The following is a 12,738-nucleotide window of genomic DNA, read 5'->3' on the forward strand; positions in this document are numbered from 1 at the left end:
CCTGCTGAATCCCACCTGGGGGCTCCTGAAGAGGAGACAGCAGCAAGCAGAGCCACGTGGGAGCTGACAGTCACTGCTGGGTGCCCAGGGGTGCTGGGGGGCAGCAGGGTGGCTGTGGGGTCACACGGGGCAGCCACAGCTGAGGCTGCTGTGTGCTGCTGGCATTGCTTGGGTTCCCTGCTGGCATTGCTTGGGTTCCCTGCCAGCAGCAGGAGAGCCCTGGGATCACAGCTGAGACTATCTTGGTGTGAAATTAATGTGAGACTGGAAGTTTCAGGAGTTCAGGTATGGGTTTGTAAGAATATCCTTTCCCTCCTCTACGTGGTTTTCCTGGTTTTGGGGGGGACAGAGTTCATTTCCCTCAGTAGCTGATGGGTTCTGTTTTGGATTCAAGTAGGGGCCCAGCTCGAGGGCACTGTTGCTGCTTTTGCTGTTTTCCCTCTCCTACAGGACCTGCCTTCATTCACATCCATCCCTAGGAGCAGGAGTGAGTGCAGCCCATGGCTGTGGCTGGCACTGGCCGAGGGGGAGGCAGGAACGCGATGGCAAAACTCCCCCTGCCGTTCCCCTGCCCAGCCTGCTCCTGTTTGCTGCTGCAGGGTTTGCAGCCTCACTTGGATGGTTCCTTGTCCTGCACACACAGTGTGTGCCCTTGCCAGGGTGTTTAACAACCTGTCCTTCCCAGGATGGATTTCTCCAGCCATGTTTTGTGCCGAGGCTGTTCCTGCCTCCTCCCACAGGTCAGATGTGGCCACAGGAGTCCCATGCCAGGGGCAGGGTTCTCTCTCTCTTTCTCATGCACCCCAGCATCCACACTTCTGTTCTCTGGCCCTTCAATGGCATTTATGCACCAAGCTCTCAATAACACATCAACTTTAATGAGTGCCATCCCTCTGCATGCATGGAATCACTAATATATGCTGTAGTTATTTTTGTTCTGAGGAGGAAAGCAGGAAAGAAAGGAAAAAAGAAAAGGTTTTGTGAGCCAGGTCTAAGGGTACATGAAGAAACAGGTTTCTTCTCACTGCTAAAAATCAATTTATTTTAGTTTCTCTGCAATTGTGCCGGCTCTTCACATTTTCAAGTACGGCTCTGAAGCACTGATGCAGTGGAGCAAAGGTTTGGAGAGCTTGAATCACAACAGCGCTGTGAGTGAAATGCTGGATTTTCTTCTTATTGGAAAAATTAAAAGTGACAGCTTCAAAATTGGTTCCACTGCTTTGATTGATTAGACAGAATATTTAGCTCAAAATGATTATGGCACGATTTTCTACAGAGGCTCATGGCTGGGATGGAAATTAATTTGGAGAAAAGGGGAGGGGGAGTTGTTAAAAAGAAATTATTCTGCAAAGGAAACTGTTTATCCCTGGAATCTGAGATGAGTAATCTCTCCATATTCTGCCTGATCTCAATAATTAGATATTCTGTGAGTTCCTATTTGAGGACAAAGGGGGGACAGGGAGATGGTGTTAGTGAGGCTTCACAGGTGTGTGTCCCTGGAGATGCTGCCAGTGCTGCTCAGTGCCCAGCAGATGCAGATGGCCTGTCTGTAGGGAATGTCCTGACTGGGAAACCTGCCCTGGCCAAGGCTGGGTGTTCAGGGGAGCTGCAGGGCACCCACTGGGCAGCTGAGGGCCACTGGAGGTGCTGTGGGCACAAGGCAAGTTCAGGCAAAGCTGGAGCCACCTCTCCAGCAGGAGAACCAAGCACAGCTCAAAGCAGACTCACACAAGGCTGCTCCAGTGTCTCCAGCTGCCCTCTTGCTCTGGATCCATCCTGGAATGGGAGGGGACACCTGGGAGGGAGGGGACAGGCAGGCTGGGCTGTCACCCAGGGACACACCAATAGCAGAATCACAGAATGGTTTGGGTTGGAATGGACCTTAAAGCTCATCTTGGTCCCCCCCTGCCATGGGCAGGGACACCTTCCACTATCTCAGGTCATTACAAGCCCATCCAGCCTGGCCTGGGGCATTTCCAGGCATTTCCAGGGCTGGGGCAGCTACAGCTTCTCTGGACACCTTGTGCCAGAGCCTTACCCCCAGCACAGGGAAGAATTTTTCCCTGATATCCAGTCTAAACCTACTCTCAGTTAGAACAGATTCCCCCTTGTCCTGTAACTCCAGACCCTTTTAAAAAGTTTCTCTCCATCTTTCTTGCAGGCTCCCTTGTCAGGTACTGAAATGCCATAATTAGGTGACTCCAAAGCCTTCTTTCCAGGCTGAACATTCCCAATTCTCCCAGCCTTATAGCAGAGGTGCTCCAAACCTCTGTCCCATCTTGTTGCTCCGTCCTGCTGCTGGTGTCCTGCCTTTGGCATTTATCTGATTCATCCTTGTTCCTATCACTGAACAGGCAGAAAAGTGTTTCTGCTCTCTTCATTGGCTTATCTTCCTTATTCCATTCTTTATCAGACAAAGTCACATTAAAGGGCCCAGCCAAGCCCAGCAGACTCACAGGCTGGCCATTGTGCACATTGTGCATCCAGGACAGAAACAGAAAATGGGTCCTTCAGGAGAGGACTCAGGCTGCTTGCCCAGCATTTTTTAAATTTCAACTTGAAAAATAGGTTTGAGACTTTGGGTGGTACTTTTTAATTTTTGGGGTTTTTTACATTTTAGGTTTTCACATTTCAGACATGCTTCCTCTTGAAATAGGTACATGATTTACGAAATAAAATATAGAAGGACTGTAACTGCAAAAATATGAAGTAGGCACTGTATATGGAAGTAATTTAAAGTAGAGTTAATGTTTTTCTTTATACAGAAAAGCTTCATTTTGACCAGTATCAGATATGAAACAAGGAAACTCCAGAAGCAAAGACAGCTGTAGCCACAAGCCACAGCTGTAACCACAGACCAGCACAGCACTTAGAGGATGTTTTTCCATGGGTGTCCCCTGTCTCATGCACAGTGAATCCCAGATAATCCCTACATTTCTTTTAGGATTGTGCATTGGCCAGCACATCCTGGCTGGAAAGAGTAACGCAGATGTAACCTGGGCATTTAATCCCATGTAGGAATTTAGGCTGTGCTGGGGCCACGTTACAGCAGCCCCAAGGTCACAATTTTCACAGATGGGTCACTCTTAGGCAACAATCCATCTGACTCTTCTTGGCCTGGCAGCTGCTCTGCCCAGGTGTGTGGGGGCACAGAGCCCGTGGCTGAGGGATGCAGTGCCCACAGCTCCTGGGCTGAACTGAGCTGCATCTTACAGGCACCACACGTTGTGAGTGACACGTTCATCTCCTCACCTGCACCTCCAGCTTGGGTTAAACCTGTAAACCTGCCACCAAAACAATGCCGATTGCAGCTGGGGACACGCCTGGAGCCCTGCAAGGAGGATTTCGCCATGGTGCTCCTGGGGAGCCTCTGCTCCGCCTCGCCCTGTCCTGCGGCGCTGCTCACCTCCATCCCCTGCAGCACCAGGCAGGACCACCGGGAATCCTGGTGCTGGTGGGGCCCGATATTGCTCTGCTGCACAGCGATGGGTTAAATACACCTAAGAAAAAAGAAAAAAAGCCTTTCTGGAGAGATTCCTCACAGCGGCTCAAGCCCTCCCTGCAGCCGCGGGCTGGGTTCCTCTAGAGGGTGCTGCGGGCTCAGCCTGCGCTGCCCCGCAGGGATGCGGGATTTGCGGGGAGCCTGCGAGCCCCATCTCGCTCTGCCCGCTCCCTGCAGCTCCCTGCAGGTCCCCACGGCCACAGCCCAGCTGCAGATAACCCACACAGCCCCGCCGGGCTCCCTGCTGCAGCCTGCTCCTGCGGGCTGTCCCCACATCTGGCCTTGCAGCAGATCAGCATCCCCCCCTCCCTCTGAGCACGGCCACGCTGAGACATCAAATGAAGCACTACGTGTACCGTGACTGTTGGGGCTTAAATGCATTCCCTGCCTGCCCTGTCCTTCCCAGAAGGCTGCCCTGGCTCTCCAGTGACTCGCTGCAATGTGTATCTCCACTTGGTTTCCTTGCAGACCATATCTGTACGACATCGATTGTACCGGCTAAGAATGCTTACAAACCTATTTCCTGCTGCAGGATGATCACATTATACACAATTACACACTCTAGGAATTTCTCCTGAGATCCAGCTGGGTACAGGCTGGAGTGGCGGAGGAGCCGGAGCGTGTGTGGAATAATGAATCACTCATTCAAGCTGACTCCAAGCTCTCGGGTTGTGCGAGCATGCGGCGAGCTGCACTAGCTGCTAACTGCCCCCCAAAAAAAGCCTGAATCACCTAAATCTTCCCAAATTTGGTTTCCACTGGGTGTACACTTTCTGAGTGTTGCCACTTCATTATTATTATTTTTACCATACTAGAAAGGTTTGAGCAGAATTTATTCTGAGTGTCTCAGCAGGAGAAATCTCCATGAGCTGAGACATGCTGTTCCAAACAGAGACTTTCTCAGCAGGAGCCAAATCCACGTCCACAAGGTTCCCACCCTCAGGAGAGACACAGCATTGCTTGTCCTGTTACTGGTGGTGATGGCAGCAGCAGCAGCACTGTGGTGATGCATTTGCATTGCAGCTCCATGGGGCACCTTCCCAGGATCCTGGGATGCCAAGGGATCCAAAACCTCAGCACTTCCCTGGCCTGGAAATCTCACAGCCTAAGATGGGACAGAGCTGCCTGGAAATCATGGAGATGCCCTTGAGAAGGGCAGGGATGTCTCATGCAGAGTTTTTCTATAAACAAGGAAGCTGATGCTTTTCTTTGACCCACTGCTGGATCTGTCTAGCAAAGCCACGTGCTGTAGTGCCAGGGGAGGGACATGGGGATGACAATGATGAAGCCCCAGTGAGGAGCACAGAGCCCATCAAGCTGTGCTGGCTGTCCCTGAGAGTCCCACAGTGCCAGGGCTGCAGTGTGACACTGCAACACCCAAAAACCTGACCCTCCACCTTCCTCTTCCTCCTCCTGGCCAAGCTGCCCCAGGAGCAGCTCTCCTGCTCCACACAGTGAAACACCTCCCTGCACAGCACCACCTCCCTGGTATCCAGCTACGCTTTATCCACTGCTCCATCCTTATCTGCCAGCTCAAAAGGCTGCAGCATGTTTGTTAGCTAAAGATTTCCTTTTACGGAGCTGGAGGCAGATTATCCTGGCTGTTTCTAACGATGTGTAATCTAAGCTGTCACCCACATTTCCAATATTTTACTCCTGGCAAGGCTGCAGCAAGGCTGGAGTGGAGCTGAGGGGTTGGAGAGCCTTCCTCACGCTGGATGGATGGTGTCTTTGACCTGGGACCTCACCAATCCCATCACCTCCACCCTCAGGTCACCTAAACTTCAGTTTCTTTAACCCTCTCAGGGATCATACTCTACTGCTTTCCTAAGGTTACAACTTCCAGTTGTTTATTTTAAAATAAGAGCTAAAATTCATATGTGGAGGTTCCAAGCCCTGCAAAAGTACTGAATCTTGTGAGAACTGGGAGAAAAATCAAGCAAAATGTCTCCACAGAAACACTTCAGACACAATGTTTGGAAGACCCACCCTTGCCAAGCAGGCTTGTGTACTCCCCTTTTGTTCATCATAACTTTTGTTTATATCAACCTCTGCAAAGAGAATTTAGCAGAGGATTTATTGGCACACTGAATTTTTTTACAGTTTTCCAATGTGGCACATCCACCCACCTGAGTGTGTTTTAGAAAGTGCCCAGCCTCTTGTGATCATCTGAAGGGACATTTCCCTTCAGTGCCACGTGAGATAATGTCATCTTGACCCCATATGTTTCTTTCTTCCTGACTAAATGGCTCCTGCATTGGTGTTTTTGCTGTGCTTAATCTGAACTCAGTATAAGGCTGATGTGCTCGTTATGTTCTCACATTCCTTTATCTACAAAGCTGAAACAAAACCCAGGCAATTCTGTAAGGGCAAACACAACTGTTTTGCATGCCTGGAAGAAATTGTTGTCTTACAGTTGTCTTACAGGTTTTTTCATTATTTTAATGGGTAATCCCAGGCCAGCTGCATCTCAGCTCTAACACTGGATCAAGTTAGAGACTGAAAAGTAATGAAAAACCAGGCTGAAAGAGGGCCTGCATGTTTCAGGAGCTCAAGTCCTATTTTTCACAAGCAACCTGGGCTTTTAGCAGCCTAATTGCCATTTACTAGCAGCTGGACTAGCTCTTAATGCTCAGTTTTGCAGAGGTAAAGGCTAATTCTCTTTCAGTGAACAGCATGTGTCAGCCACAGCAAATGCAGAACTCAGCCTTGCTGTGTGTGTCATCTGGTGCTCCTGAGAGCTCACAAAGGGCTGAACCCACCACCTGCCTGTGCGGAGGATGGAGGATTTTCTGTCAGAATATGGCTAACTTCCTTCTTAAGATGTTGTGTAGAGCACTGAAAGCTTCTATAACAACTAAATAATTCAGAGAAATTTTGCAGAGAGGTCCCTTGTGGGGCTGTCAGCACCTCCCCTCTGTATTTTGGTGGGATGATGTGGTACAGAATGGCTTTATCCCCTCTCTCCAAGCATGTGGTGGAAGGGAACCAACAGGACACAGCTCACAACAACCAGCTTTGGTCAAGTAGGATTTGAAAGTGGGCTGGACCAGTGGCTCATTTTTACATCTCCCTTTGGCAGGCACCAGGGAGGAGGATTCTTACTGTCAGGACAGTTGGAGCTCTTCAGTATCCAAGGGCACAAAAGCACCTCCTGCCTTTGCCACTGCCCCAAGCCTTGCAGCTGGCTCCTGGGCAAAGGCTGGGTTAGAGAAGCACCAGCAACAAAGCAGCAGTAACAGAGCAGAGCATGGAACAAACAACGTGCTTGGTATGTGGAGATGACTCAGCTTTCCAGAGCCCTCACTGAACGGGGCTGGAGCCCCACTCTGACAGCAGTGATGGACAAAGAAGTCACTCTTCAATCTCTGTCATCTGAGCTGTGCCCCTTCCCAGTCACCTCCATGTGCTTTTGAGAGGCTTGTAACTCTTGGGGGTGGCAAAGGTTTTGGCAACCTCTGTGCAGGCTGCAGTACTGCATGTGCTAAGAGCCACAAACTGAGAAACACAAATTTCCGAGTTAATTAAATATATAATGACATTTTTTTTTAAAGTCTCTCTAATACTGTGGTTGCTTTGAGCCTGTAGGGGACAGAATTTCAAAGGAAATTTTCCAGCTTATCCCTCCCACTCAGAACTGGTGCACAGAGGAACGGGGTCTCAGTCATGTCTTTGTCGTTTGGGGATGATGTGATTTTCTCACCAAGGTTCTCCTGAGTGTCCTGCCCGTTCCCAGCTGATGGTTCCCTTGTAGTAACCTACTCATGAGAGCCCAGACTGCAGCTCAGATGTGGGCAGGGTTTCCCCCTGCTCCGAGGATCAGCCCACTCTTTTCTGCTCTCTTAACTGAAGATGGAGTCACTCCAGTGAACATGCACAACGCCTTCATCAGATATTTTCAAAACCACACAGTTTCCTGCCTGGTGTTTTGGTAGATATTCAGAAATCACATGTTAACAGTAAAGTCATCAGCTTGTTTAAATGTACCCGTTTTATTTTGATCTATATATCCTTGTGCTGACAGGGTATATAGATCACACAAGTGTGACAGTGCTTTTCCCATCTTGGATGCTCCTTCATTCCCAGGTTCCTGCTGACCAGGAAAGGTCCCCTTGTCCCTTCCTGCTGGGTTTGCCTCCCATGGGTGCAGATGTGCCAATCAGTGTATATAAACTCTACAGGACCTCCTGGGCCCAGAGCCAGCCTCCATCCACATCCCTGCAGCAGAAGGCCTTCCATATATAAATCCAGACTCGAGTGCCTCCTCTCTGAGATGGTGAAGTGGTATTTTTGGGTGCTCTGGTTATGATTTTCTCTTTCAGCAAGTCTGAAAGCCCATGCCTTGATATTCTCCACCCGTTTCCTAAGCATACAGCATGTCTTACCTTTGGTGAATATTTAGGTGAGCTTTTTAAAGCTTTTCCTTGTTATGACATGACCTAGAACATCCCCCTCCTTCTTTTATTTTTTTTTTAAACCATTTTCATCTAATTCCAGGAGGAGTGCTTTCATAGACTGCCACATCTCCATGAAGGCATGAGGAAGTAAACACCTCTGAGTGAAGCCTCCCCAGAAAGGCAACAGCAGTTGGCTCAAACCCTGTCTTCCTACTCAAACCTCACACTTTACTCAGATGATTTCTTTGAGTTCCTTTAAGTACCTCCAGTTGTTTTCTGACTCGCTTCTGCTTTGGGCATTGATGATGAGTGGGAAGCCTGAAACACAAAGTCTATTCTGTAGTTTAACTCTTTTAAAATTTTATTTTATTTTATTTTATTTTATTTTATTTTATTTTATTTTATTTTATGTGTGTGTGTGTAAAAGACTTACACCTTTTGCAGGGAAAAGTGGCAAGTACTCAACGTGCTCCTAACAAGGCAGAAGCATCATGTGTTTGTGGCCCTATCTTTGCAGAACAACAAATTTCACAAGCCATGGTGAAGACACTGATAATTTTTTTTAAAAAAAGGGAAATCTGGAAAAATATATGTGCCCAGGAGGTTTAGGTCTGTATTGCCTCCAGTCTCACTGGTCTCAGAGAGCCCTGCATGCCTGGCTGCCACTGAAGCCTGTGGGACCTTTGTTGTCAGCACGTTTGCCAACTGCAGTTCCAGTTTTGTAACCCCTTTCCCTAGGAGAGATGTTGAACCCTACCCACACCTCAGGATAGATTATAATTTAAAAAAAAACCCCAAACCTCACTGTTCCTGAAATGTGTCTTAATTAACTCTCAGCAATTTGCATTTGACAAAAGATAGAAGCCAGTTTCTCTTGTTCTACTGATCTGTGCTTCGTGCCAGATGGGGGTGGCTTCAGGTCAGGTGTTTCCCAGACCTGGGGCTGTCTTTGGGATGCAAGGCAACCCAGGAGAGAAAAGGGAAAGAGAGAAAATAAATACTGGTTGGCTTAGGGTAGCTCAGCTCCAGACTGAGCTGCATTAAAAACATATTGGGATGATAAATAATTTTGATAAAAGGCCCTTGACAAATGGAGCAGCTGTTCCACCCTGTGGATGGGGCTGTAAATCCAGTATTTATGGTCAGGGGCTCCCAAAGGACTTCCCTGCTGTGGCAGGTGGGTCCTGGAGAACGTCCCTATTCTGGCAGCTCATGCATTGTGGATCTTACACACACTAATATCATCCCTGAGAAGCAGGCAAAGAAAGGAGAGATTAGTATTCCTCAGCAGGACTGTGGGGACATGGTTTGCTGGGGGCAAGGCCGCATTAGGTTTTCTGCAAGCAGTGCAAAAATGGGGTTTTGATTGGTTTCTAACCAGTCACAATTGGCACATTTTAAATGACTTTAAAAGACCTGACACCCTCCTGAAGAATAGGGTCGCCCTTTAATGTATTTTTTTCTTTGTAGAGGAGGCACTAAGGAAAGAGGTTAATTGACAAACCAAAGTCCTGCATCTCTAGTGTGCAGTGTTCCCAAATAGCAGCATAAAAACATATTGCCAAAATGACATGTTAAAGCACTGATCCCATAGCCAGGCTGAGGGGAGAGCCCTCAGCTCCTGCTGCATCTGCTGGGGAGGCACACACATGATTACAAACAGCTCTGCTTTAGCCAAAACCTGAAAATTTACATTTAAATTTTAGCATTCTGGTAAATGCTACAGAGGTGCCTCAAAGGATGTGGGTGCTTGCTACCCTGGAGAAGCCTCCTTCAGGCCAGGCCAGACACAGAGTGAGACTGAGCTGCACAAACCAGGCACGGGCACAGCAAGCACTCCTGCTGGGGCTGCCTTCCAGGCTGGAGTGTCCGTGGTGCCTTTGGCCCACAGTGGCAGCCCTCAAGAGAAGACAAATGCAATGGCAACAGAAGGGGCATAAAGAAAACCCTGTGCTGGTTCTCAGTGCCAGATATTCTGGGGAAGAACAGCAGCCTGGAGGATTGCTGTGGGTGAATTGACCTCCTGGAAGTGAACCATCCCCTGTCTCTCTCCCCGTGGTGCCCCAGGAATTTGCTGTTTGAGTGTACCACTCTGTTCCTTGCTATGAATCTGTAGAGGAAGGGTTTCCCAAAGAGCTCTTGCTGATTTTCCATTTACTCCCCCATCACAGTGATTACAGAGGTTTGTACTTCACAATGCTTAAGTAAGGGAGTGATGGTTTTTCTTTTGTATACAGCTATAGGAAAAATCCTGACAGCAGGGTTCACTCACATAGCCCCGCTCTGCTCCAAGGATGCAATGGAAAAACACTTCTCTCCCTGGAGAGGAACCCACATCAGCAGGAGAACGAGCAATCAGTAAGTGATAATGAATCAGTTAAAGTGCATTTGAGATCAATAGATGTAGGTTAGGACACATGTAGCCAGTCATTTCTGAGTCTCTTTTAACACAGCTGCATGTTAGCCTAAACCCCAATTATTATGCATTTTACAGAGTAGAAATTTTTCAGCATCCTCGATTCAGTTTGTTCAGTACTGTCTCACATGGGCTAACAGTGGGGTAAACCACCTGGATTTAGAACAACTGGTGCCACATGGTCACAGAATTATTGTGGAATAAATCATATGTTGGGGCCCAAATGTGCTTCCTTGTTTGCTTCATTCCTGTTCTTGATGATCTTTTGAAGAATGATCCAAAGCCCAAAGCACCTGAAGCTGTTGCTAATTGGGCAATGGCTTATGTGTCACTTAGATTTACTCATTCTACATACACCCCCTCACAATATAATTAACAGTGATGGCACTGTTAGATAATTAAATTTAGTTTTAGGCAGAGGTCAAATGACCTGGATAGTTTATATGGGGGCTGATGCCCTTCAATGACTAAATCAAAAATGGTGATTTCAGGGTCCCCCACTCACTGCTGACAGCTGAGCTTTGGGTCATTAAGGTGCTCATTGCTCACCAAGGCCTGTGGGAAATATGGAATTTTCACATTTCCCCACTTCCCAAATAGAAATTAAATAGGAAAAACAATGACCTGTCAGAGAATGATCCCAGTGTGTGGCAGAAGAAATGGAAATGGAGCTGATGAGGGACGTGGGGACTGAGCTGGGAGGGCTGTGTGCTTTTTCCATGGCTACTGTTTAATGAAGGATGGGATGTGGTAACTCCATTCCTTTATTTGGCCTGGTGGTGCCCTGCCCGTGCTGCACCTCAGCCATAGCCGTGCCAGGGCTGGCTGGAGCTGCTGAGGCACAGCAGGGTCTGGCTGCCATGCCCAGGGGGCACCTGCTGGGTGGGAACTCAATCTTGTGCTGAAATGACTCACGGCAAAATATTTTGAGCCAGTTCAACTGAGTACTTTGTTTTGAGTCATGGTGACTGTAACTGCAAGGTTTGTTTAGATGCAGAAAAAAAAAAACAGTGTACAAAGAGACACAGATAGATTGGTAAATGTATAACTAAAAGAATAACATATTGGAAACAATTTTTTAATGGAAAAAGCTTCCTGCAAAAAATGACTGCTCAGTTTAAGCTTTTCCTGTAGCCTGATTGGGTACAGCCCACATAGCAGCCCTGGCATCTCCGGAGGTCACCGGTGCTCATCTCCCCTCCAAGGCTCTGAATTTGCTCCAAGCAGCCTGGAAACAGCAGCCCTCTCTGGGATTTTCCTGTCACTTCTCTCCATCACTTTATGCATTTCTTATTGCAGTGATAACAGGAGGGTCCTCTACATTTTCCCCATCTATATAGGCAGTGGATAAATCATAATTAAATCACAGCTTAGCTTGGGACTTGGCACTCGTGCTGAGGATCAGGGCAATCTGTCTATTTGCAGGATTAGACATACATAGATTATATATATATATATGCATATATTAATCCTTATGTTTTTCACAAATAATCCTGTGTATTCTTGGATGGAGAGCACATTAGAGCAAGCCAGCATCCTCTCTCATCCTGTTTGTTCCTCCCTTCTCTGCCTGAGAACAATGACAGCAGGAGGAAGTCTCGCATTGGTTTGTTACCAGTTTCCAGGCAGTTTTGCTTCCAGCTCCCCAACTACAAGCGCAACATTGCAATCCCTGGGCTGGAACAGACACAGACAACATCTGGTCTAGAAAAACACCACCAAAGATTCGGGAGTTTGTTGAATTTAACATTTTGATCAAATTTATTTCTTTATATGTGAGTGAGGGCTATTGACTGTGCACGATATTGAGGAGGGATGATGTGTAGCTCGGGAAAAGGGGTTAAATCCAGGCAGGCTGCCGTCACTGCGGGTGATGTGCAGCCCCGTGCGACTTCCGCTACCCGCCACTTGGGCAGTTCATTACCCAAAAAAATCACATTCTGCTGCGCCCTCGCAGCCCTGCAAGCCAAAACAGACACAGCCAGCGCTGCAATCGGGATTAGTACGTGATAAAGCAGGGATGCAGTCCCCGGGCAGAGCCGAGGGCAGCGGCAGCACCAACCCTGCTGTTTCTGGGGAGGTTCCAGCAGCTCCTTCTGGCCCTTGGTCCATCCATGTCCCGCAGTCCTGCCTGGTGAGGCTGCACCTCCCACACAAGCAGCATCCCCACAACTGCACGACCGTTTGTAATACCATTTATTATTACTTTCTGGAGCACATCTCCAATCAGAGAGTGTAAGAAAATCCCATCCGCCTGCCAGTTGACTCATGTGTAGGGTTTCCGCTTCCCAGATCTGCATATTGTAAGCTCCTGACACAAGTTGATGTTGTAAGTACAGCTTCCATACGGCTCTCTCAAAGGCAACAGATTTTTTTATACATATATATTTATACACGGCACCTGGTTTGGCAGGAACCACATC

This window comes from Zonotrichia leucophrys, chromosome 9 (genome assembly GCF_028769735.1).
Source record: "Zonotrichia leucophrys gambelii isolate GWCS_2022_RI chromosome 9, RI_Zleu_2.0, whole genome shotgun sequence".
In the NCBI taxonomy this organism is placed as follows: Eukaryota; Metazoa; Chordata; class Aves; order Passeriformes; family Passerellidae; genus Zonotrichia; species Zonotrichia leucophrys.